The following is a 23,337-nucleotide window of genomic DNA, read 5'->3' as shown; positions in this document are numbered from 1 at the left end:
GAAGGGTCAGGCACAATATGCGAAACGCGAAACTCGCCATGGTTCTTGAAACTGACAACTTTCAGAAACTGACAACTTTCAATTTGAAGGTGGAATATACTGTGGGCTTAGCTCCTCAGAAAGAAACCATGCATAAAGTGGACGATGTAGTCACATGGACTGTTCAGAAGGATGGAGAGAGCAAGTTAACGTGTAAGTCAACGAAGTAGCAATCGGAAGACTATGTCGAAGACACGAGACAAATGCAGCAGTGAGATGAAATAGAACTGTTCAATGCGAGATGTTTCACACCTGGAAAGCACAACGAACGAGTTCGGAAGAATCTAAATAATAGCTACCATATCGCACCATCAAGCAATTCGAGAAGACCGACTAGCAAGAAAATTAAGCGTAGCATTTGACCCCTCGTGGTTAAGATCAGGAATGTTCTGAATGATTATCTGCAGACAGGAGTAAATGTGAATGCAGATGTACCAACACTTTATTTTCTAAGAAATTCTTGCAATGACAACAAACGTAATTAAGTTTTCGTTGACGAAGTTATGCTTGGAATATAAGAAAACCAGGCAAAAGGCGCGTACAAATAAGCAAAAAAAGTTCTCCGAGCTGCAATGAATCTTAGGAAAGGGACATCGAACAGTGAACAAATTATAATTGCTCATCAAGGTGCCGTTCTTACGTGATAAAGCGAGACCAGTATTCTAGGAATGAACTCAGAATTCAGAACACGGCCGACGGTATTCTGCTTTCCCATCGATATGAAGACTCGAGTGAAATTCTCACGAAGCGATGAGTATTTCAAGCTTGGGAAAAAATATTTGGTCGGCTGGAATTTCTAACGCCCTGCACTGCAACAGCTAATATCTGTGTTCAATGACGGGAAAAAACCGGAATCTTGGGACAACTCTCTCCCAGACGAAGATAAATGCTCTATGGAGAAATATATCGAGGAAGATAGAGGACTAAATGCCTCAAAGCGCATCGACATGGCCGACGGTATTCTGATTTCCTATCGATATGAAGACTCGAGTGAAATTCTCACGAACCGATGAGTATTTCAAGCTTGGGAAAAAATATTTGGTCGGCTGGAATTTCTAACGCCCTGCACTGCAACAGCTAATATCGGTGTTCAATGACGGGAAAAAAAACGGAATCTTGGGACAACCCTCTCCCAGACGATGATAAATGCTCTATGGAGAAATATATCGAGGAAGAGAGGACTAAATGCCTCAAAGCGCATCGACATGGCCGACGGTATTCTGATTTCCTATCGATATGAAGACTCGAGTGAAATTCTCACGAAGCGATGAGTATTTCAAGCTTGGGAAAAAATATTTGGTCGGCTGGAATTTCTAACGCCCTGCACTGCAACAGCTAATATCGGTGTTCAATGACGGGAAAAAACCGGAATCTTGGGACAACTCTCTCCCAGACGAAGATAAATGCTCTATGGAGAAATATATCGAGGAAGATAGAGGACTAAATGCCTCAAAGCGTATCGACATGGCCGACGGTATTCTGATTTCCTATCGATATGAAGACTCGAGTGAAATTCTCACGAAGCGATGAGTATTTCAAGCTTGGGAAAAAATATTTGGTCGGCTGGAATTTCTAACGCCCTGCACTGCAACAGCTAATATCGGTGTTCAATGACGGGAAAAAAAACGGAATCTTGGGACAACCCTCTCCCAGACGATGATAAATGCTCTATGGAGAAATATATCGAGGAAGAGAGGACTAAATGCCTCAAAGCGCATCGACAAGAAACTGAACGTAAGCACCGACACTTCTCGGATGCAAGCCCAGCGGTGTATTGAAGTGCAGCATTCACGGTACTGTTATATCGGAGCGGAGACAGTGCTGGTCCTTACAAAGAACAGAGTAGCTCTAATTAACACCGTCGTCAGTCTCGCAAATTAGAACTTGCGAGCAACAGTAAAGTATCGGACCACTTGTACAATTATGCTGCATTGGAGAAAGAAAATGTATGAAGCAACTGTGGAACACAGTACAAAAAAAGAAGGATTACTCAGTAGGAGAACAATGGGGATGCGTCAATATGGAAAAATCGAGCAGATATAACCAGGAGTCACTGTAGAATGTATGTCGTAGTGAGCAATTTTGTGGAAGCGATTCCAGTTGCTACAGACCAAATAGCCGTTACAAAATGCCGGTTAATAATGAAAGGAAAGGAGATGATTCTCGTGTCAGATATACGTCGAAAAGGATCTCAAGACGAGGCAATGAAGTTGACAGGTTCGGCAGTTAATTGAATATTTGGTGAGCAACTACGCGATGTTTCTTTCCGTGATTAGAGGACAAGTTCAACGGTCCACTAAAAGCAGAAGAAATAAATACCGCCGAAACCTGCCTCATTTGGCTAGAACAAAGTGCGTATATCGCAAAATAATTGCAGCAATTCAGCAAGCAAGCGAATGTGCAGATAACAGGCGAATACCAGATATTTTAAGATAAAGACCCGATGAGACTTCAAGGGCGCCTTCGGTAGGGCCAGTATCACAAGAGCAGCAGCACGCGATCACATGTAAATGGAAGAAATGTGGACTATTAGTGAGACACCTATATAGACAAACTTCACAATGGAGTACGCGGTACACTGGCGCGTATAATAACGAGATTTAGGGTAATCGAAGGACGAAAATAAGTGAAAGAAGTAATACGACAGTGCGTTGTGTGGAGAAGATAGAATGCCAGATCATTGTAAGAGGAAGTACCTCCTCTTGAGGATAGAGAAACGAAGACCACATTGTTTGAAATAGCTGGTCTACGTTTCAACGGTGCGCTGGGAGCAACTACAAAAAAACAAGAAAGGAGACATCGAAACATTGTGTAGCAACTTTCACATTTGCTGTGACAAGAGGTGTACACTGCGAAACTGTTCGAGACGTGATCTCGGTTTTTTACACTATTTTTGGCGTTTCTCAGGTCGAACATAAATGCGCTCAGCAACAACGCAAGACCTTCAGGAGAACTAATAAGGGATTGAATGCGGTCACAGCAACATTACGTCGATAAACTGAACAATTCATGACTGATCAAGTGGAAATTTCGTCCACAAAACACCGTGTGGGGGCGGTTTCTATGAAAGGCTCATTCGTAGTTTTGAAGTCTACTGCGGAAAGCGATCGGTCGATGTGTACTGCATAATGGAGAACTATATATCCGAGTACACGAAGTAGATGGTATCATTAAGAAGCAATCGTTAACAGAAGTTCACGATTGACCTGGAGAACCCATTCCTCTAACTTCTGTGGACCCGACGGGCGGAACCAGAAAACTGGGAGGAAACATTGAAGAATAGGACGGCAACCTTCGACTAAAGTGAAGACTACGTAGATTTACAAAAGCATTGTGAAAAATGCGTCACTCCGAGTAGACGAAACAAATTACGGGTGAGGAATTGAACTCAACTGAGAAATATAACCAGGAACGGAAGAAATCCAACGTCGTCTTGCTCGGAGAGCGATGCACAAAAGCCTTTTGGAAACTGTGGCGAAGGAAGTTTTCCGAAGCATAAACCTAACCTCGAAGGTCTGCAGAGTAAATACATTCGACAGCGAATTTAATCGGAAGCCCACAGAGTTTATGTAGTTGCTGAAACGGCAAGGTGTAGCAACAAGAATAATGAAAGGAGCACTGAGTGAACGCGAACCATAGCCGTCAGAGGGAAACACTGCTTCATTCGAAAGCAGACGTTCGGAACCTTAAATGCCACAGGGCTTATACGCCACACGAGAAAACATCCGTAGTACCGTTGGAGTGTATACATGGTACTTGTCAGAAGCAGTGCAGGGAGTTTAACGAATCTCGGTATCCCAGCTGAAAGCCACCGGCGAGAAAAATGCAGACGTAACACGGCCGGAGACATGTCCGGAAGCACCCATTGGATATGCTTGTGAATAGCCGCAATGGAAAGCAGACGGTAGGAACCTGAAATCAGACAGGGCTTGTTAAACACTCGAGAACACAGCCATACTACTATTCTAGTGTTCATGATACTTGCCAGGAGTAGTGCCGAGCGAGGAACAAAGTCCAGTTCACAAGCAACACTTCACCGTCGAGGGAATGCGAAATAGTTAAGACGGTTGGCAACTGCACGAGTGGCGATCAAGGTCATCTGCGACGCATGGAGGAAAGTAAACAACCAGAAAAGAACAGCTGGAACATCAAAGAAATGGACCACTTACCGTAGACTGCACGGCCGAGCTGCGCTCCAGACCGTAGGCGACGTAAGGTCGCCGCAATAGCTAAAAGCTGGCAAGGCAATTTCAGAATGGCGTTTGCTTCCGTGATTCCACATTTCGCTCGATAGCACTGACACGCCCGGACTACCTCGTCACGAAATAGTGGGGTCGGGTCGCAAGGCCAATCAGAAGGGTCGATGTCCCTGACGCAGTCGTAAGAGGACGGCTATCAGCTGTAGCCTGCGCAGTGTGAGCTAAGCCTGTGTGTCAGCTAAACCTGAAGCTATACCGCCACCCCGCAACACGTGGCCCGTCCTCTTCGATTCCGGCACGGAGAAGACCCGTGTGACCGCAAGCCATGCCCACGAAACCTCGGGCTTACAGCTAAGTACTTTTGTAATGTATGTATACAATCCTAGTGAGCGCTAGCTAGTGCAACTGAACAAACAGTTAACTTCTCTAAGGCGTGCGCCACCCTCGCCAGCTAGACGATCTAGAAAAATATGCACAAAGTGCACCTGATGAGCGCTTAGGACGCTCGATGCGAAGCTCGCAGAGACGACGCTCGCCGTGACGAGGGGTTGCCGCGCAGGTCCTTCGGTTATTGGCCAGGCTCAGACTTGGATGTCCAGTGCAAAGCCGATGTGCAAACGAGCACAGCCGTGGAAGGATCATTGCTCAAAAGCATCCGATCTGAAACGTAGGCAAGAAAATACTTGGAATTTTGAGCAGAAACCAGTGCTGCTAAATTTTCACGTGTACTTCAGAAAAGCATCTATACGCTGTAAGGAAGTCGCTTGCCGAGAATCTGAGGCCAAATTCCCTGCAGCTGACCTAACTAAATCCCATTCGACAAGGAAAAGCGAAACAAGCACGATGGAGTGCGAGATATGTGCGCCTAAGTGGCCGGCAGTTGAAAAAAAAATAAGTTTCGAACCCAGGTACAGTGCCTCGATAAAATACCTCAGACATCGAGTGCTAATGTCAGTTATTCATGCATTCAAGCAATATATAATAGCAATTAAGAAAGCTATCTGTAAATAAGAAGCTACACTTCCGGCTCCTCATCGGCATGTTGCAAGCGTCATACTTCGCTTAGAAAATAAAAAATTACACGATGTTCAGTTTGTTATACATGGCCACGTTTTGTCTGAACACATTGCCCAAAACGTATGAAGCTGGTGGTCATCCTCCTGTAGTGCAGCAATTCAGCGCTTAAAAGATCTAACCAGCTTTGCTGAAACTGCTTTCAAAATTTAGTCTTACTCGCACTGTAGACGCCAAAAAAGTCGCCGAGGTCGCTGACGTGAGCCCTTTGTAGTGTGTCATTGCAACTTGACGTCAGCTGCAGAAAGCGTAACCGAAGCTGGCCACACGTAAGACGACATTTAGAAATCTCGCAAAATAGCGTCCGTCTAATAATTCAGGCATGTCGCATTGACTTCAGTTGTCTGCTAATATAAACAACTACTGTTGCCCATATCTGTACACTGCAGCACATTAAATCGATAAAGCCCTTCTGATGTCAAAAAATATAACATGTTTTCATTGCCAGAATAATATTTCCCCCGTGATCTCGGACATAGTGTCCACAATATGTAAAATTTTCCACCTTTTGGCAAGACTGCCTCGGACGTCCTCCTCGCTCACCGCCATCGAAAACGGTCATCTGCAAAACGAAAACATCAGCGGGCTTATTGTCGACCACTCGAGGACAGAGCCGAAGTACGAGACGTCAGTACGCGATACTCCCCAGTATAGTGGTGGACCAGGAGCAAGCTTCCGACTGCCTGCAGGACGCCATGGGTGAGGGAATGTAATTTAACAAACACTCGGCCAGAGTACGAGCGGTGTTCCAGGCCATCTCCCGAGGGGGACGTTGGGAGGGTGGCAAACGGGGAGCAGCACACTCGATAATCCGACTAATGGGCCTCAATCGAACGCAGACGTCGGGATCCTGAAAAGACAGTATGCGTACTGAGCATTTCCACTAGAACATACCAAAGCGTTTTGCACAAAAAATTTCTCGCTTTCTCGAAAAAGCATGAAACATTTCGCGACACTAGTGGAGCTTTGAACAGGACAAGTTAATTGAGCTACCGATGTTGCAAACAAAGGAAGCAATAATAAAATATGGAACGGTAGTTGAATGCAGTATGAATATTTCTGTACCTAAGATGGGCCTTTGATGAAGTCGAATACTAAGTGCTCTTCAAGATGTTAAATTAAAATAAAATTATGGGGTTTTACGTGCCAAGACTACTTTCTGATTATGAGGCGCGCCGTAGTGGAGGACTCCGGAGATTTCGACCATGCACCTGGGGTTCTTGCACGTGCACTTAAATTTAAGTACACGGGTGCTTTCGCATATCGTCCCCAACGAAATGCGGCCGCCGTGGCCGGGATTAGATTCCGTGACCTCGTGCTCAGCAGTGCAACGCCGTAGCCACTGAGCAACCACGGCGGCTACTCTTCAGGATGTTCTTATAGAAGTGGGTGGGGACTAAGTTAATTAGAATTTATCTACAAAATTGTACCAGTGTGTTTCACGGGTGCATCGATCTCCAAGCTAATGTCAATGACTAAAGGCGTAACACAAAGGTATTTTAGGGCCACGTTTATTTTTGCTTTATAGGTAAATAATATCGCTACCATTCCACGAATATAACAAAAAGTTTTGTACGTGGATTACATGAATTGTTTCGTGTAGTGCTGACTTAACGAATACAATCAAACAGGTGGCTAAGACAGTTGCCAAAGTTACTAGATGCGAACGAGTTTCAATTGAAGCACATAAAGCAAAGCGAAGTCAGTGATCTTTTTAAGTTTCCAATCACGGGAGTAAACCCTTTAGGTCTCTATGGGCATTGATCATGTGGAGCGGACCAACAGCATATTGGATGCTTTTCATGACTACCTTGGAATGACGATGTTGGCAATTTAAACATGAAGCCATCTGGTAGAATAGGTGCTTTAGGGAGGGAGAGACCAAATGCCACTTAGATGCAGGTCAATCACAGATGCAGTATGTATTGTGATGTGGGGCACAACTTTTAGTACTTAAATGAAAAGGCGAACGACGAAATAAAGCATTTCCTTTCGCTTCAATGTTGCTGAATAACAGACTACCAAGGACTCGCGAGATAGTTACAAATTGCTATTCGCAATCCATCCCCACACGTGCATACTGGCGACATTAATACTGAGGTTAAGAGATCTACAAAAAACTTGGTTTTAAAAACCGAGGACTTAGTACGGCAGACAGCCTTGACCTCTTGAACCCCGCTGTCGTGAAATTCAGCAAGCAAAGTCCTAGAGACATTTCAGCAAGCTACCAATTCATATTGTTTCCCCCACGCTTGCTAGTACAATTTTTCTTTTGCTTTTTAGATGCCAGGTGTTTTTCCTGGGCTATCCGAGTTTACGCAACACACGGTTAGGAGGGTTTTCTTCGCCCAAAAGAAACGTTTGTTTTGTATTGCGTGAACATTGTTAGAGACTTGTTCTTTCATGTTTACTCGCTAACAATGTACACTTCGTACTCCTTTTTGCTAATTCCCTGTATCCTCCCCTCACGCAATACTCCTTCGGGAGCCTGTGAGGTAATTGAATAACCAGACAAGGAAGTAATTGCTGACGGAACGTTAAGCTTTGTTTAGTCATGGGATGTGTTTAATTATAATTACCACATAGTAAACATTGCATGCTTGCTTATGAACTGGTAGTCCAGATAAGTGAATTTTGATATAGTGCATAGAAACTTACATTTCATTTTTTTTATTTTAGTGACAATGATAGGTTACCGCTGTTGCTCGAGTGCAAAATATTGAGGACAGGGACCTAGTCAGGTAGCGACAAGCACTTGTATTCCCTCGTTTTCCTCGTATTCTATTTCCTTTGTCGTATACGTGTCCAAGCGATGAAACGAATTCATGTAACGAAAGGGAAGGCGAATCTAAAACGAACTGAAGCACTAAGGCGTATTGTTCGACCACTCGAGGACACAGTCGTGCGAGTGGTCTGTGCGTGGTACTTGCCCGTAGCAAAGAAAACCGATGAGCAATCTCGTCTGCCAGCGAGACCGCACCGGCGAAGGGGAACGGTCGGTCAAGGTACGAGCGGTGCTCTAGGTCATCTCGTGAGGGGGAAGTTGGGAGGATGGCAAACGTGGAGCAGCGCGCTGGATATCCACCTTACACGTGGGCTGCGATCGAAAGCAGAGGTCAAGATTCTGGAACAATAAGGCACGGATGCAGTATGGCTAATTGCTGGGGTAAGTTGGTACATACCGAAGGAGGAATTAAACCAGTCAACCAGGCGCATACATAGTGAAACGAGCATCGTCCTATGCTCTTCCGTTTCTATCAAGCGACGCAACCAGCATCGTCCAGTGCACTTATTCGCAGTGTGTATGCATCTTGATGGCTGGTTTAGTTGCTTGTTCAGTAAGGCATGGACATGACCATGCTACCAGCACTCACCTCTTAATTGACCAGTTCTACGTTCTGCAGCTAATGCTCGCGCCGGATCTGCCGGCGCGCGTGGAACAAGCGGTGCGGTTCGATGAGACTGGCGGCGCAGGAGCACATCGCCACATGCTGCTCCCTGCCACACCTTTCGTCAGCTTAAGTGGTACGACTGAACTGCTACACGTGTGGATCGCTCTGCACGTATCGACACAGGGCAACCATACCTCCGAACTTGATAACGCCGCACCGTCAACGCCATCGTGACCGGGCGTGGCAGCGCTACCTGCACTCGGGCCTCAAATTAACCCCCCTCACCTACATTGTACCACTTTTACCTATCTTCACATGTGTTAGCGCGAACAATACTTCTTTAGTAGCACTGGCCTTCCCACGACCATCCTTTGTGATCGACACGGTTGTGTACTTCAGCTTGCTTCCTATGCGAGGGTACATTGAAACCAACCCAGGACTAGACCTTAAGCAGATCGCTAAGGAACTTGAAACTGCTGTCGATATTCAAGATATTAAGGAAAAGAGACTGGTTGAATCGAAACTCGCTAACAATGTTGCAAAGAAATTAATGCTTGCGAAATCTAAGTTATTAGTATGAATGGAATGATTGAAACAAAATAGGCGATCTAGAAAATGTCGTTAGGTTGTCAAGTTATATGGTTTATGGCATATGGCGTCTATGGCGAACGAGTACGCAAGTAGAAGATACCGTTGCTACGGGGTTTACTGAAAGCAGGAAGCCACGTTACGTGGAATTGGGCGCAGAGCAGCCGAGAGATTGCAGACAGACGCAAGCGCGAGTTGCAGAGCCAACCCTTCCATAATCTCAGCAGCAAGGAGGCAGGAGTGACACAGGAGCTCTCTTCGGCATTACACAATCGGGGCGTGCTCGGTCAGGAAGCGGTCACTATTGAACGCATCCATCGTTATGCAAGGCAAGACGAAAGGCAAAGCAAGCCGTGTTATATGTAAGCTCCCGAATTCTCGACGAACGGTCGTTCAGTGAGGTTACAAGTTGAATAAACGGATATGGTTTATCGAGGAAGACTGCACGAAAAGAGAGAAAACACAGACAGAGGCTTGGGACGGGACTAAAGAATCCGTAAGAGACGAGAAAGTGACGCTCGCGTTCGACAAGCTATGCAACAGTAATCGGCCATACGTGTCTGGTGCGACCGTTAAAACAAAGTGCCATTGCAGACAAATGCGGAGTCATGGAGCATGTTGAAATTTCTGTGAAACGAAGCTTTCATGAAGCTGTTCATACCGGCGTGTTTGACGGGAAGAAAACAGGCGCGTGCAGGTTCTCTTGCGCAATTAACCGCGCTACACAATGCGACATCTTAACCGGCCTTTTATTTGTTCGTGTCATATTTTAATTGTACCGGCTGCTTCCTCGGCAATGACCCGTTCTATGCATGTCCCATTGCACGACCCACTTCTTGGTCGATCCCCCACCGAGGCTATGCGCCACAGTATGGAAATCCATTGTAAAATATAATCGAAGCACTCGAACACGATGAGCAAGAGAACGGCTCCTGGTCACGGTCACGTGCTGCTTTAATAAACCCTTCACATTCGAAGCAGTCACCGGTCTATCGTTTTTAACAATGGTGTCGCGAACCAGCATACTACCTCCCCGCCCATAAGGAAGGGCAACCAGCAAAGAAGCAGAAAAGGAAACTGGTGGAGCAGCGTATCAGGCAACGAGACCTAAGAGAAAACCATATATAAACATCGGAACAGCTCACTGAGAAGCAAGACGCCATTGTTACTCGACTAGAAATGAGCGAAGTATATAGTAACGAAGAAAAAGAAAGCGCTTCGCCCCCAGATCACGAAGCTTACCTACGCAATTAACAGACCAATGTTTTACACAACGCAAGAGAATAAGCGAAAGCCTCAACAGCGCCAACGACCAAATGGAGGAATTCGTAGCAGAAAATACTAAGGACAATCTTGCCTACAATAGAGTTCAGAATTCGAGAGGCCATACAGTTAGATTTGAATAATAGAACGCCGGCGGCATCACTAAGTGCAGAACAAGACGCAAGGGAAATACATAAACTACCTAATCTGGAAATGAGAAAGTTTGGCGGAAAAGCTATGGAGTGGAATCTCTTCTGGGCTCAGTACGAGTGAGCCGGCCGTTCACCTCAGATCCAACATGAGCAAGGAACAAAAGTTTATTAGCATCTCTAACCGGAAAGGCAGGGTATGCTGTATAAGTGCTTCAGTGCGTATCTGCATATGAAAATTGTGATGAAGCGATAAAAAATACGAACGTTCGGAAATCGTGAACGATCAGTGGAGATGCGCATGAACGTGCTCTTTACCCTAGAGAAAGTGAGGTCGGTGCAAGGAACTTAACTACGCAAGATAGTGCACGGAGCACAGTGGTACAGTGCCGGTCTGCACCTTCAGTAATTCGAGTGCCAGCTTCGCGTCGATGTTGACAGCGTTGAAGAGAGCAATTTCACCGGAGTTATTGGTGTAGTTCAAGTGAAAAGAAGCAATGAAAAACAGCTCAGCCAAGAAAGCTAGCGCGCAAAGCAACAGGAAAACAATGCGAGGAGAAGCCGGACAGGCGTTAAATCATTTCAGTGATAGCAAATATCTTTTCCTGAAGACACACAGTGTGAACAGGATAGTTGTGAAGCCAAGGAATAATAGCAGAAAGCTTCGGAATTACAGCTTTTATAGCTCAGAAACAGAAGCTGCCTGTTGTGCAAGCAGAACGACCACGCAATTGAGGACTGTCGCCGGAACATTCCGATAACGAAAAAGTGCCATTCTCACTGAGAATAATGTTTCAGATGCACCCGGCCAGAACACTGCACTTATTTGTAGAGCAAGAGGGAAATGTAAGCAGTGCGAAGGACAACATGCTAGATCAGTAGGCATAACGGTGCCGCAAGGAAAGGTAGAGCAGGTCACAACACAGCAAGCGGAAGTGACGACGGCTACTATACACGCAACTGAAAATGTAAAACAATTTTGCGCTTTTGGAGACAGCTGTAGCTTGGATAGGGGAAGAATAAGGGTGGCAGACAGTACCGACTGCTATTAGACAGCGAAAGCCAGCGGGAATTTATTGCAGCTGGATTAGTAAAAGAAATATGAGCGAAGGTGTGACAGGAGAGGCTGATGACTGGTTCATTCGAAGGAGACAAAAAATTCAATTTAACGTTGACCAATTAACTGTAGCAACGCGAGGAGACAAATCAGCCGTGGTAATAGAAGATCTACAAGCCGACGTGATCTGTTGTCTACCTGATACATTTCAGAATTTCAACTAGAGAAATTAACTAAAGCTACAATGGCGGATGACAGAACCAAGACGACTGCAACGGAAGCCATAGGACTGCTCAAGGGCTCAATTATTGGGAGTTCTTCGCTGGTAGAACGTAAAATATCGAAAGCAGATTCATGGCAGTCAAGACAACACGGGGTTGAATACGGCAAGGTTCCCCAAAAAGGGCCCCAAAACCATTTAATCAAGCATAAAATCAATTGGTCATGGTTCTGAAGGTTGAAGCTGTGGAAACAATTCATGAAGAGCTACAAAGGTTTCGCAGCCTTGAATCAACGGGGATCCCCAAACAAAGTGTCAATACTAAGGAAGCCGAAATTCATTCAGTGTAAAATATAAGTAAACGGTCGTTGGCAAATCCACTGGCAGTGGAATGAAAACGTTAACTTGTAAATCGACAAGGAAAATCCAATGAAAAGACTCCCCCGACTACCGAAAAGGATGAAGAAAATCGAAGACATTGTCCCGCAATAGTGATGATCATGAGGTGTCCTCAAGCTGTCCAAATCTGAGTGCTGTCACATGTTTTCAACTTAGTGGCGGATAATCCACACATGGAGTATAGCGGCTCCAGTGTCTACAAGCACGGCGACTTCGTGGCCGTTGAGACGCACGTCGCGGACAGTGGTTCTTTGCTTCCGTTGCAGTTCGATCTTCGCGTCGGTTCACGCCTGCGTCGCGTTGACCTGTGGCTAGTATGTGGTGTCGTCAGGTTGTCTTTCGTTGGCGTATATTCTTGGCTTCCAGGCTTCGTCGGGATGGCGGCGTGTCGTTGCTGCGCCGTCGAAATAGATCACCAAGCGTCAGCGTCGGCGGAGGAGGATCTTAGAGGATGTACCCCACCTCCATCGGTAGCTACGTTTAGTTTTCCGGATAGGGGCTTACGGAAGGGCCCAGGGCTGGGCCAGTGTATGGTCGGCACTGCGGCGACAGGTAGAGTCTTGGCGACGGCGAACGCGCAGGACGCTGGGGCCTCCACTGCGTTCCAGCGATGTAGTCGGTGATGTCGCGTGGCCCCTCGCCAAGCTGTGGACGTGGCGCGTCAACTGCAAACCTACTCGCGGTATGGGCATCGGCGGTAGACGTGGCCCGTTTCTCCGCAGTGGTAGCAGAGCGGACGGTGGTGCGCCAAACGCGAATCTTTTGGCATGCTGCGTGGGACGACGGACTGGCGGCGTTATCGGGCCCTGGCGCGCACGCGCGGAGGGGCAACGGTACGGCGGACTACAGTGGTGTACGTCATCGCTTCTGGCTGAGGCGACTGAGGACCCCGAGTGACTGCTGGATTTCCTCGCGTACAACGCTAGCAATCGAAGTCACTTGACGCTGCGATGAACAGATCAACTTATGAAGCTCTTCCCGCATGACCGCTGTATTTGTTGACATCGTGCGACGGTTCAATTGTCGGTCCCGCCTGTCCAGCGTTTTGTCGATGCTGGTGGCCTGTCGAAGAAACTCGACGACGGTCTTAGAGTCATACCGGCTAAATGTTATTACATTGTACCATGCTTGAGCAGGACTCTCGGACATTTTCGGATCGGCGTGGCTGAATAGACGGCTCATTTCTTCCGTAAACATGGCAACGTTCTGGTTAGGTAGCTGTACTCAGGCTTCCAATAAAACTTCGGCCCTTTCCGGACAACGCACGTGAAGGTCCTCAGAAAGTTACTGCGAAAATGGTCCCACGTGTTAAGGGCGGACTCCGGCCCGGTTCTTGAACCATGTCCTCTACATCTTCCGGGGAGAAGTGCACGTGGTGTAGCTTATTCTCAGAGGTCTACTTGTTGAAGGCTGAGATTCTTTCAGAAGTCTAAGAAAGCCAGGTTTCCGGATCGTTCGACGAAGAAAGGTAGGTGGCTCCCTGGGTTGAAACATGAAGGACCCTGGGGCTTCCATTATAGATGTTGGCTTGACCATGATCGTCTCAGGCAGAAGTCCGTGCTCCGGGGCCCGTCCTGGCAGCCTGCAGCTAGCTCGCTGGTCCTTGGCGACGTTGGTTGTCTTCGGAGTTCAGGCATGGATTACGGCTTGTTGGGAGCGTCCGGAGCATGAACGTGAAGCACCTATACCAGATGTCACGTGTAGTGAGGATCAACAACACAGTAGAAAACCAGGATTGCAAAACTTTTCTGGGAGGATGTGTGCCCAGAAACAGGCTACACTCAAGGCACAACCATAGTGGCGAACACAATCGGCGAAAATCTGATCTGCGGTTCAAGCGCGTAGATAGACGGTGATACGCTATCGCCGGAGAAAAAATAAACAAGTACTCGTGTCAATATGCTGCTACGCTATGATCACGCAATCTCAGAATATATTACCTTGGAAGTCGCGGAAGAGGTTCAGGAACCCTCAGAACCACTGACTACGCTGTGGTATTACATGCCACATCCCGCGGCTTTCGAGAAGATCGAGTCACAAGAAAGGTTCGTGTATTATTCGACGCCTCTTCACACACGCCGAAAGGCGTGTCATGAAACGACTATCTGGAGGCAGGGCATAAACTCTCTAAGGAAAAGGTGGCCCTAGTTGGAGACGTTGAAAAGGCATTCCTACAAATTTCGATCCACTAAGAGGACAGATGCCATGAGATTTCTGTGGTGGGAGTATGACGATTGAGGAAAAGCTGCGGAATGAAGTACAAACCTGCAGCATGACGAGATAGTTCCGGTAAAACTCGGAGCCCGTTTCTTCTGGCAGTTACTATCAAGAACCATTTGAAACAAGTGGCCGAGTGATTAGGAGATGCAAGAAATAGTACCGAAAGATTTACGTGGATGATGTATTCCTAGGGTAAGCAACTTTTTAAGGTGCGGTCAACTTGTACGAAAAGGTAAAACAACCAACCAATCAAAGTTTATTTCACCAGGAAATTCTGGATGGTCTTCAGGGCTAAAAGCTGATCTATAGGCAGCTTGACCGAGTCCCTGAAGACCTTCACATCCGCAGCATGTGACGTTCACAGCACATATATGCACATTTGATCATAATTATAACATCTGAGTAATACTGTGACAAGTTTACGTAAGGATTACTTGAAGTTAACATAAAGTGTTACAGCAGGATACACATCAATTTTTTATACAGGGGACGTATTCTGAAACGTTCGCCGCCGCGAAAGTTTCGCCCTGGCCACGCCTCCGCCGTTGCGGCGCGCGCTGAATGGCTGCTTTGACAAAACCGGAAATTCACTTGCGCCACCTGAATTTCCGGTTTTGTCAAAGCAGCCATTCAGAGCGCGCCGCAACGGCGGAGGCGTGGCCAGGGCGAAACTTTCGCGGCGGCGAACGTTTCAGAATACGTCCCCAGCATAAACATCGTATACAGACTTGACTGCACAAAATAAAAAAGTAAATAAAAATAAAATTCTGGTAATTTAACAGGTTTCACAAGCAATAAAGAGTAAAAATAGCACTGATAACAGACATCGTGCAACGATAAGACCACAACAGAATACAATAAGTACAGGATGGGCAAAAGCCACGTAAACAAGACATGCACGTCGTTCCAAAGATAACTATGCGACCTCTATTTAGAACATTGATATGAAGAACTAACATAGCTGCTTTTTTGTAGCAGTAGTTCAGGAAATTCGTTTAGAATGGATGGTAAATTGAAGTGGAGTGCCTGTGAGTTGTAGGTGGTCCGGTAACGAGGAACAGACCATGTGAAGGTATGTCGCGTACGCCTATCAGGGTAATTAGGTGTAAGGTTTGATATAGTAACAAGGAATTCTTTATAAGTGTTTGAAAAGAAGAATGATCGCAAAATACGAAATTTGTATAAGTGCTGTACCCGTATGATATCATATTCCTGGAACACCGTTTCAGTTGAAGCCAGGTATGAAGGTAACAATTGATTAAACAGGCGGCGATGAACTTGATAAAATGGACATACAATGTAGAGAGCCTAAATAAAATAGCTGAAAACGAAAGGGTCGACGATCACATAGGGATTCGATTGAAAGGATACACAATGCTTCTTACCATTTCATGGAAGTACTCAAAAGACGTGCTATCCTTTGCTGTGGACAAGTTTGCATCCTTACCAGCAACAACGTACTTCACCAAAAGGACAATGCTGCACAGGTAGCAGGAAAGATTTAATGCACTTTGTTTGCCGTCACCTTTACGATACGCGCAGAGATAGGCTTTCAAAAATTATGGAAGGGACGACGCGCGAGACGAGCCACTTCTTAAAGAAGAATGCGAAAAGTGGAGGGACCTGATGTCTGAAACAAAGGAGCTGCTAGTTCTAGTTCTCCAATACTACGCAAGCAAGGATCAATTAGAACAAGCATAAAAGCTGTATGTCGACGCGAGTCGAACAGCATGCGGAGCGGCAGTACACTTGGCAGTCGTGCAAACCGATGGAACGAAGCCTACCGACAGCGAAAAGCGACGTAGCTCCAATCAAAGAGCCAAATTTAGCAAGACTTGAGCTAATGGAAGCGGCGATAGCATCAAGACTAAGCGTCTACATCAAGTCACTTCACCGCAAGAATTCAAGAAGCACTGCTTGACCGACTCAATGATTGTACTTCATTGTACCAGAGGGACAAGCAAAGGGGATACATTAGTTGACAGAGTCGTCGAAGTAAGAACAAACGAGCGAATCGTTCATTCAAGGTGAAGAATCATGCCGATCTACACCCACGTGGTATAAGTGCATGGCCAACTCGAAAAATATGGTGGCATGGACCCGAATGAGTTACACCCGTGTAGCCAGAAAGAACAAGCGTGATTCACACGAATGTACAGATGGGCGATCAACACAAAGCGCATTGTCACACCTGCCCAGGAACAAGAGAATCAACTAATCTTGTAAATCAAATCCGTCATACGGGCGGTATTTAAGAGTAACAGCATGGGTATTCAGGTTCATAGACAACGCAAGATCACAAAGACCGTTTACAGGAAGAAATTGCAGAGACATATTGGATACGACAAAAGTACTACTCAGGCAACCAAGTGGCAATACTGAGTCAAGCGCTAAATCGTTTAATATAAATGGACAAGTCTATTATTACAACAAAGGACAGACAACACAAAAAGGGCGTTTCACTACAGCCAAGAATCAAAGCTGGCACGTCATCTTATATGCAAAGGACGGGTATTTCACGGAACCGCCAATACGTCCCGTTCATCAAATATTGTACGGCGGGTTTCAAGCAACGCTAGCGCAACTGCAGGCTAAGTTCTGAATATTGCAAGTTCGCCAAGACGTGAAAAGTGTTTTAAATAAACGCATAGTTTGCAAGAGGCGTAACACAAGACCGGCCACTTAAATTCTGCATCCCCTCCCGGCGGACAGAGTCAACGAATCAAGCTCATTACAAGGCACAGGAACCTACTTCACCGGAACACTTTATGAGGAAAACAAATACGACATTGTATGACACGTAGTAATTTTCACCTGCGCGGTAACGAGAGGAGTGCACTTTGAGATGAACACCGACATGTCGATATTCAGTTTTTACAAGCTTTCCAGTAATTCACCGCACGACGGGCTATACCTGCCGTAATCTGCTCGTACAACGCCAGTACCTTTACGAAGGCAGAGAAGGAAATGCTTGAAGCTGTTGGGCACGAACGGGTGAAGTATTACTCCAATACACGCCAATGGAAAACAATAGCCGAGTGCGCCCCGTGGAGGTGCGGAGAAAGGATTTTTCGAGCGCCTCATACGAAGCCTGAAGACATCGATGCGAAAAATAATCTCAAGAAGTGCAACTACAGTGGAGAAGCTACCCACAATTGTAGCTGAAGTTGAAGGAGCGCTTAACAACTGACCGTTAACGTATGTGCATGGCTAACCTAATGAGCCCATGCCACTGATACCTGCAAACATAGGCGGACGCCAACAGCCTCAAAGTGGACAAACAAGGCTATACAACGGCGACGTTGAAGCACGGCGAAGCAGATGCGAACTCGTGAAAGCTTGGTGGATGAGATGGCATCGCGAATATATCAAGTAAACAGGTGCTACTGAAGCCAAAACGAGACAAGCCAAACCATTGTCCAAAGGCGATGTGGTGTGAAGACCGGGTCGAACAACATTTTAGAAAATGTGCCAAATTGAAAGAAGTTACCCTAGACGCGACGAAATAACAAGGGCTTGTCTAATTCAGAAAGTCAACAACTAATGTCTCGGAACATCTGCGAACAACATCTTTGAAGGGTGCCTCAAACATCCAGCCAGAGCCTACCTCAGTGCAAGTTGGAAGGCGGGAGCCTGTAAGATACCTTCACCAAGGTACTCGAAGACTAATACGAGAAAGGCTCCTTGCCGCGAGCTACTTCAATAAACCATTCATGTTCGAAGCAGTCACCCGTCTCGATCGTTCAAACATGCATCATCAACACGCCGCGATCATATGAGAGCTAGTTACGGTGTGCGCAGTGTGAAATCTCCCGCTTCTTGGCCGGATACCTCGCTCTGGGAAAGCGACACACACATATTGGTTTGGCACGTAAAGCCCCGTAATTTATTTGAAGTTCACCACTTCTGGCCACTCGCCTTGCGAGGCCATGATAGTGCTGACTTTTCTCCCCGGCTATGAACAATGGTGCACAAGCAAATCCCGCATCGCTATCTGTCCTGTGTACTACGTAGACAAATAAGTCGTTCACGCAAGGCAAACATCACACGAAGTCTGCGCTAAAGTACATACGACGCGAACAAAAAAACACCGCCAATTGCCGTCAATCAACGCAGACAGTAAAGAAAGCTTCGCTTATACCGATTCCAACAGCGCGTGGGAGCCGCGTAATTTATTTTTTATGCGCTATGGCGTTGAGCATCACCTACGACATGCGAGCACCTGGCAATGCGGCCACACGTTGGCGCTCCAACATGGGCGTTTGTGTCTGCAGTAATCCCACCTGCTATGCTCCGAGTAAAAAATAGCGGAAGTATTGGGAGTAACAGTATTAATAACGAGGAATAAAAATCAGTAATGAATAATAATAAATAATAGTAAGACACAGCGATAGTGCGAATCGTGTGTAAACGATATTTACCTGTAGTAGCAAACGATGTCCCCTGTAGCAGAAGGACGCCATGGACGTGGAAATGCAAAGGAGCCAACGCCGTCAGCCATGGGTAAGAGGTGCTCAAGGCCATCTCCGGTGGGGGACGTTGAGAGCATGGCAAACGTAGAGCAGCACACTGGATATCCTTCCTACTTGTGGCCCGAAATCTCGAAAGCGGACCTTGGGATCCTGAAACGACAAGGCTTTTTTTAAGCACTCGAGAACACAGATGTACTATTATTCTGTAGGTGGTACTTACCCGGTGCAGGGCCACAAGGCCACACCGACGAGGGAACACGGTAGACCGCGCGCGGTACGAGTGATGCTCTGGAAAATAGCGAGCCCACATCGAAAAAACGAACAGCAGCAACGGCAACGAAACGGGCCGCTTACTGTAGCTGTTGCCCGGCCCAGCTCCGACGAAAACAACAGGCGACGTCCGGCGTCGAGGTGCTGCGTAGAGCGGGTTAGTGCCTAATAGCTGGCGAGGTAATTTCCGAATGCCGTTTGCTTCCGTCATTCCACATTTCGCTCGATAGCACTGACGCGCGCGGGCTATCTCCGTCACGAAATAGTGGGGTCGGGTCGCAAGGCCATTCGGATGGGTCCATGTCCCTGACGCAGTCGTAAGAGGACGGCTATCAGCTGTAGCCTGCGCAGTGTGAGCTAACCCTGTGTGTCAGCTAATACCTGAAGCTATACGCCGCCACCCCGCAACACGTGGCCCGTCCTCTTCGATTCCGGCACGGAGAAGACCCGTGTGGCCGCAAGCCATGCCCACGAAACCTCGGGCTTACAGCTAAGCAACAACACTAACTTTACGCAATTTTGTAGTGTATCTATACAACCCTAGTGAGCGCTAGTTAGTGCAACTGAACGAACAGTTAACTTCTCTAAGCCATGCGCCACCCTCGCCAGCTAGACCATCTAGAAAAAGATGCACAAAGTGAACAGGCCTTGTGAGCGTTTAGGACGCTCGATGCGAAGCTCGTAGAGACGACGCTCGCCGTGACGAGCGGTTGCCGCGCAGGTCCTGGGGTTAGTGGCCACGCTCAGAGTTCATCCACAGTTCAATAGTCCAGGCGCCGTCGGGGGGTGGAAACGAGCACAAACAAAAGAACGAGTACTCGGCAGGAACGACTTGCGACTTATATACACTGCGCCGGCTCGACCGGAGTGTCTTGGCGTATAGTAACGTAGTTATGCCGGCTGGTGGTCGCTTACACTCCGGGAGCTCGAAAGCCGGGCCAGGAATTGCCGAGACGGCAGGCGGGTCGGGCTACAAGTCTCTCGAGGCGTGCCTCACGTTTTGCAGGCCCGGGGCATGAAGCCAGTGCTTCCAGAGTCGGCCGAAGGCGGGAACGTGCGCAACGTGCAACTTCGAAAAGCGCTGCCACTGTTAGCACGTAATTAAGACCAGCAGGACCTCGAGGTATGGTGCGGCGCAGAAGGCAGCCGAGACGAGGCACGTCGAAGTGGACAGAAAATGTAAAATGGCGGCCCGAGCCCCCGGATGCTCGCTATATTCCCACGACGACCACGATGCCAAGCTCTTCGGCGCATGCGTTGATACGCCCGGGCAATTTCTTTTCTTCTCTCATTGGTGTAATGTCGAACTACGTCACCGGCTCGCTAGTCGCCGCGCCGCTGTTATCACCGCGTTTGGCGCGAGTGGGGATGGTAAAAACAAAGGAATAAAAAGAAGGAAAAAAATTGCAGCCTGCGTACAGTTGCCGAACTCGGAATGTTCTAGAAGCTTCCACATGCTTCCACTGTGTTCTTGGACACGGAATGGCGGTAGCGCTGTCGCCGTAGCTTTATCGATATTATAACCCGCCGACGGAACCTTCGCGGTCCGCCGCTCCGTGGCCGCCTTCGCATTCGCGTTGGGCTCCGGCAGCGAGCATGACTTGCAACTTGTGAGCGCCCGTCGCGACATGTTTCGTGTTGTCTGTACGCGCAGTCGCCTGCTACTGCCGCACCGTTTCTCTTGGAACAAAAAAAAAATTGAAATTCTAAGCTTTCAATTGCGTGCTTGAGCGACACGATCTTATTATGAGACATGCCGTAGCAGGGGCACTGACGGGCTAATTTTGACCACCTGGGGTTCTTTCACGCGCATCTAAAACTAAGTACAAGAGCGTTTTTGCATTTCGGCCGTTATCGGAGTGCGACTGCCGCGACTGTGGCAGAACCCTCGACCCGGAGCTGAGCAGCGGAACCCCAGAGCCACTCGACTTGCGCCACTTGAGCTTTTTCCGGATATTGGTGTCCCAAACCGCTAGCATCCTGTCTTTGTTGGCAACGTAATAGAGAGGCGGAGAACGAAAAGCTCAGTTAATAGAAAGCCGCTCTTCCTCTACTCTGAATGACTCGGCGGAAAGACATCGCGAAAGATTTGGTACGAGAAAATCACACGCATGAAGATTTCATAACCGCAAGAAATATCATGACAAAATTATTCTATATAGCACCTAATCACAAATAACACTTTTAAATATATTTCGATTCCTTGTTGAAAACTTCATTTACCAAAGATTAGTGCATCTGATCCTACCACCTGCTTCCTCCGTGTTGGTATGGTCGATGGTATATAGAGTTAATTTTCTTTACTTCCTAATTTTTTTCATAACTTTATTTAAATATTGTTTTGTTTTTGCTTTGCGCGGCGACTTCTCAACAGAGGCTTCATTGAGCTATGACCCTCTCGTGCTAAGCACGAGTTGTCGTCGATTCGATGTCTGTGGCCAAGGAAGGCAGCTGCTTAGCATGGGTGCCAGTTTAGCGCAGGGTAAAACAACCTTTCATTGTGGGTTAAGAACTGTGCGCAAATAATGTAGGTAATAATGTAGCTGCGTGTCCAATCAACGAAACGTTTATAGCCATGACAATTTCAATGAATACTGCATGATTCACCGCAAAAAAAAGTAATAATTGTCAACGTGGGTAACTTTTTTGTTATTTTTCATAGAGCTCCGAAATGCCATGAGACACTTTACATACCAACAAAATAATTATAGGCATGTTCAGTTAGCATTGAATATGGCAGAAATGCCAAGAAAGAAATGTACAATCGTTTTTTTTTTATTTTTTTTTATACAACACTGAGACGTCATGAAACATGTTTACAAGGGCATCCACATCTCAGAGGTGTGCGAGGACCGTAAGTTTAAATTCTCGCTTTCCCAAGAAAACACGCCATGGGAACCGCGTAATATCTGCCTAATCGCGTGTCGCCTCGGATAAGTGTAGCGATAATCTGGACCGCAGGCGAAACGATGTGGAAGAGATCGTCTGCTCTGTATATAACGTCTTCTTCGGCGGTTCACGTTCAGAAGACCAACGCCATAGTCTCCCGTGTACCTTTTGCAGGCGGGACAATCAGCTGTTTACGGAAGCTAAGCTCCTGGGAGCCTGACCTCAACGCTCTTAAACCCAGCAAGGCACACGAGCGCTTCTTCAATATCTGAAGGCAAAAGACTTAAGTGATTTACAACAGACACACTGTGCCTCTGGCGCAAGCGACGGGTTTGAGATCCCATCCTCTCTCTCCCCACCTCTCGCTCTCTCACTCCAATATAACCCCCTCCCCCGTCATCACCGCTCATGTTTAGGGTAGCTAACTACACAAACGTCTGTTAAACAAGCCTTTACTGTCTTGCGTCTCTCTCTCTCTCTCTCTCTCTCAATGCACAGCTCGAGTGAATGTGGAACTTATTCTCTCCATTCTGCAGCGATCTTGTCCGAGTATATATGCAATTGCAACCAGGATTTGGAATGCTTTCCCGATTAATGTTAGTTACTGGTAATAGTAACTATATTGGTTAGACTAATTTCTGGCTCTTTAAAAATGTATTTAGCACATCGGTATGACTTGAGTGCTACGAAGCACCGCATTTTATTATGTGCAAGAACAAAAATTAGTCATAGAAACAAAGAAAAAGCAGAGGGGGAGTGGAGGGAACGATCAGGGCTCTGTTGTAGCTCCCACATCTTCCGAGTGCCGCCTACTTTTTTTTTTCACCTTCCTTTGCTGCACCTTTATCCCCAAAATATCGGAGGTACGTATATGTCGATGCCGCGTACGAAGAAAATGCTTCGAATCCTTATGCTTGTCACGACTTCAGTGACTACTCTCTTTGGTGTGAGATAGAGCTGCTATGGGAATTTTCGCGGGCTCGCGCTGAAGTGTCCAGGGAGATAAATTTCCCCGCCACGCCCTGCTACTTTGTCTCTATCCCAAGCTGCTTGCTTAGACTTCCTGTACAACGAGCATTCCTTTGGGCAAGGGTCGCGCATGATAA

General features: G+C 46.9%; 1 long non-coding RNA gene across 1 annotated transcript; it reads right to left on the bottom strand.

Moving 5' to 3' along the window:
- Positions 1-8,312: 8,312 nt before the first annotated feature.
- LOC142584367 (uncharacterized) lies at positions 8,313-20,547 on the bottom strand. The gene is made up of 3 exons (XR_012828773.1): positions 19,293-20,547; positions 19,022-19,222; positions 8,313-8,409 (listed from the first exon to the last, which is right to left on the bottom strand). It is a non-coding gene; the product is annotated as an uncharacterized LOC142584367 (long non-coding RNA).
- Between the last annotated feature and the right edge of the window lie 2,790 nt (positions 20,548-23,337).

This window comes from Dermacentor variabilis, chromosome 6 (assembly GCF_050947875.1).
Source record: "Dermacentor variabilis isolate Ectoservices chromosome 6, ASM5094787v1, whole genome shotgun sequence".
NCBI lineage: Eukaryota > Metazoa > Arthropoda > Arachnida > Ixodida > Ixodidae > Dermacentor > Dermacentor variabilis.
This window is presented reverse-complemented; position numbering and strand designations above follow the sequence as displayed.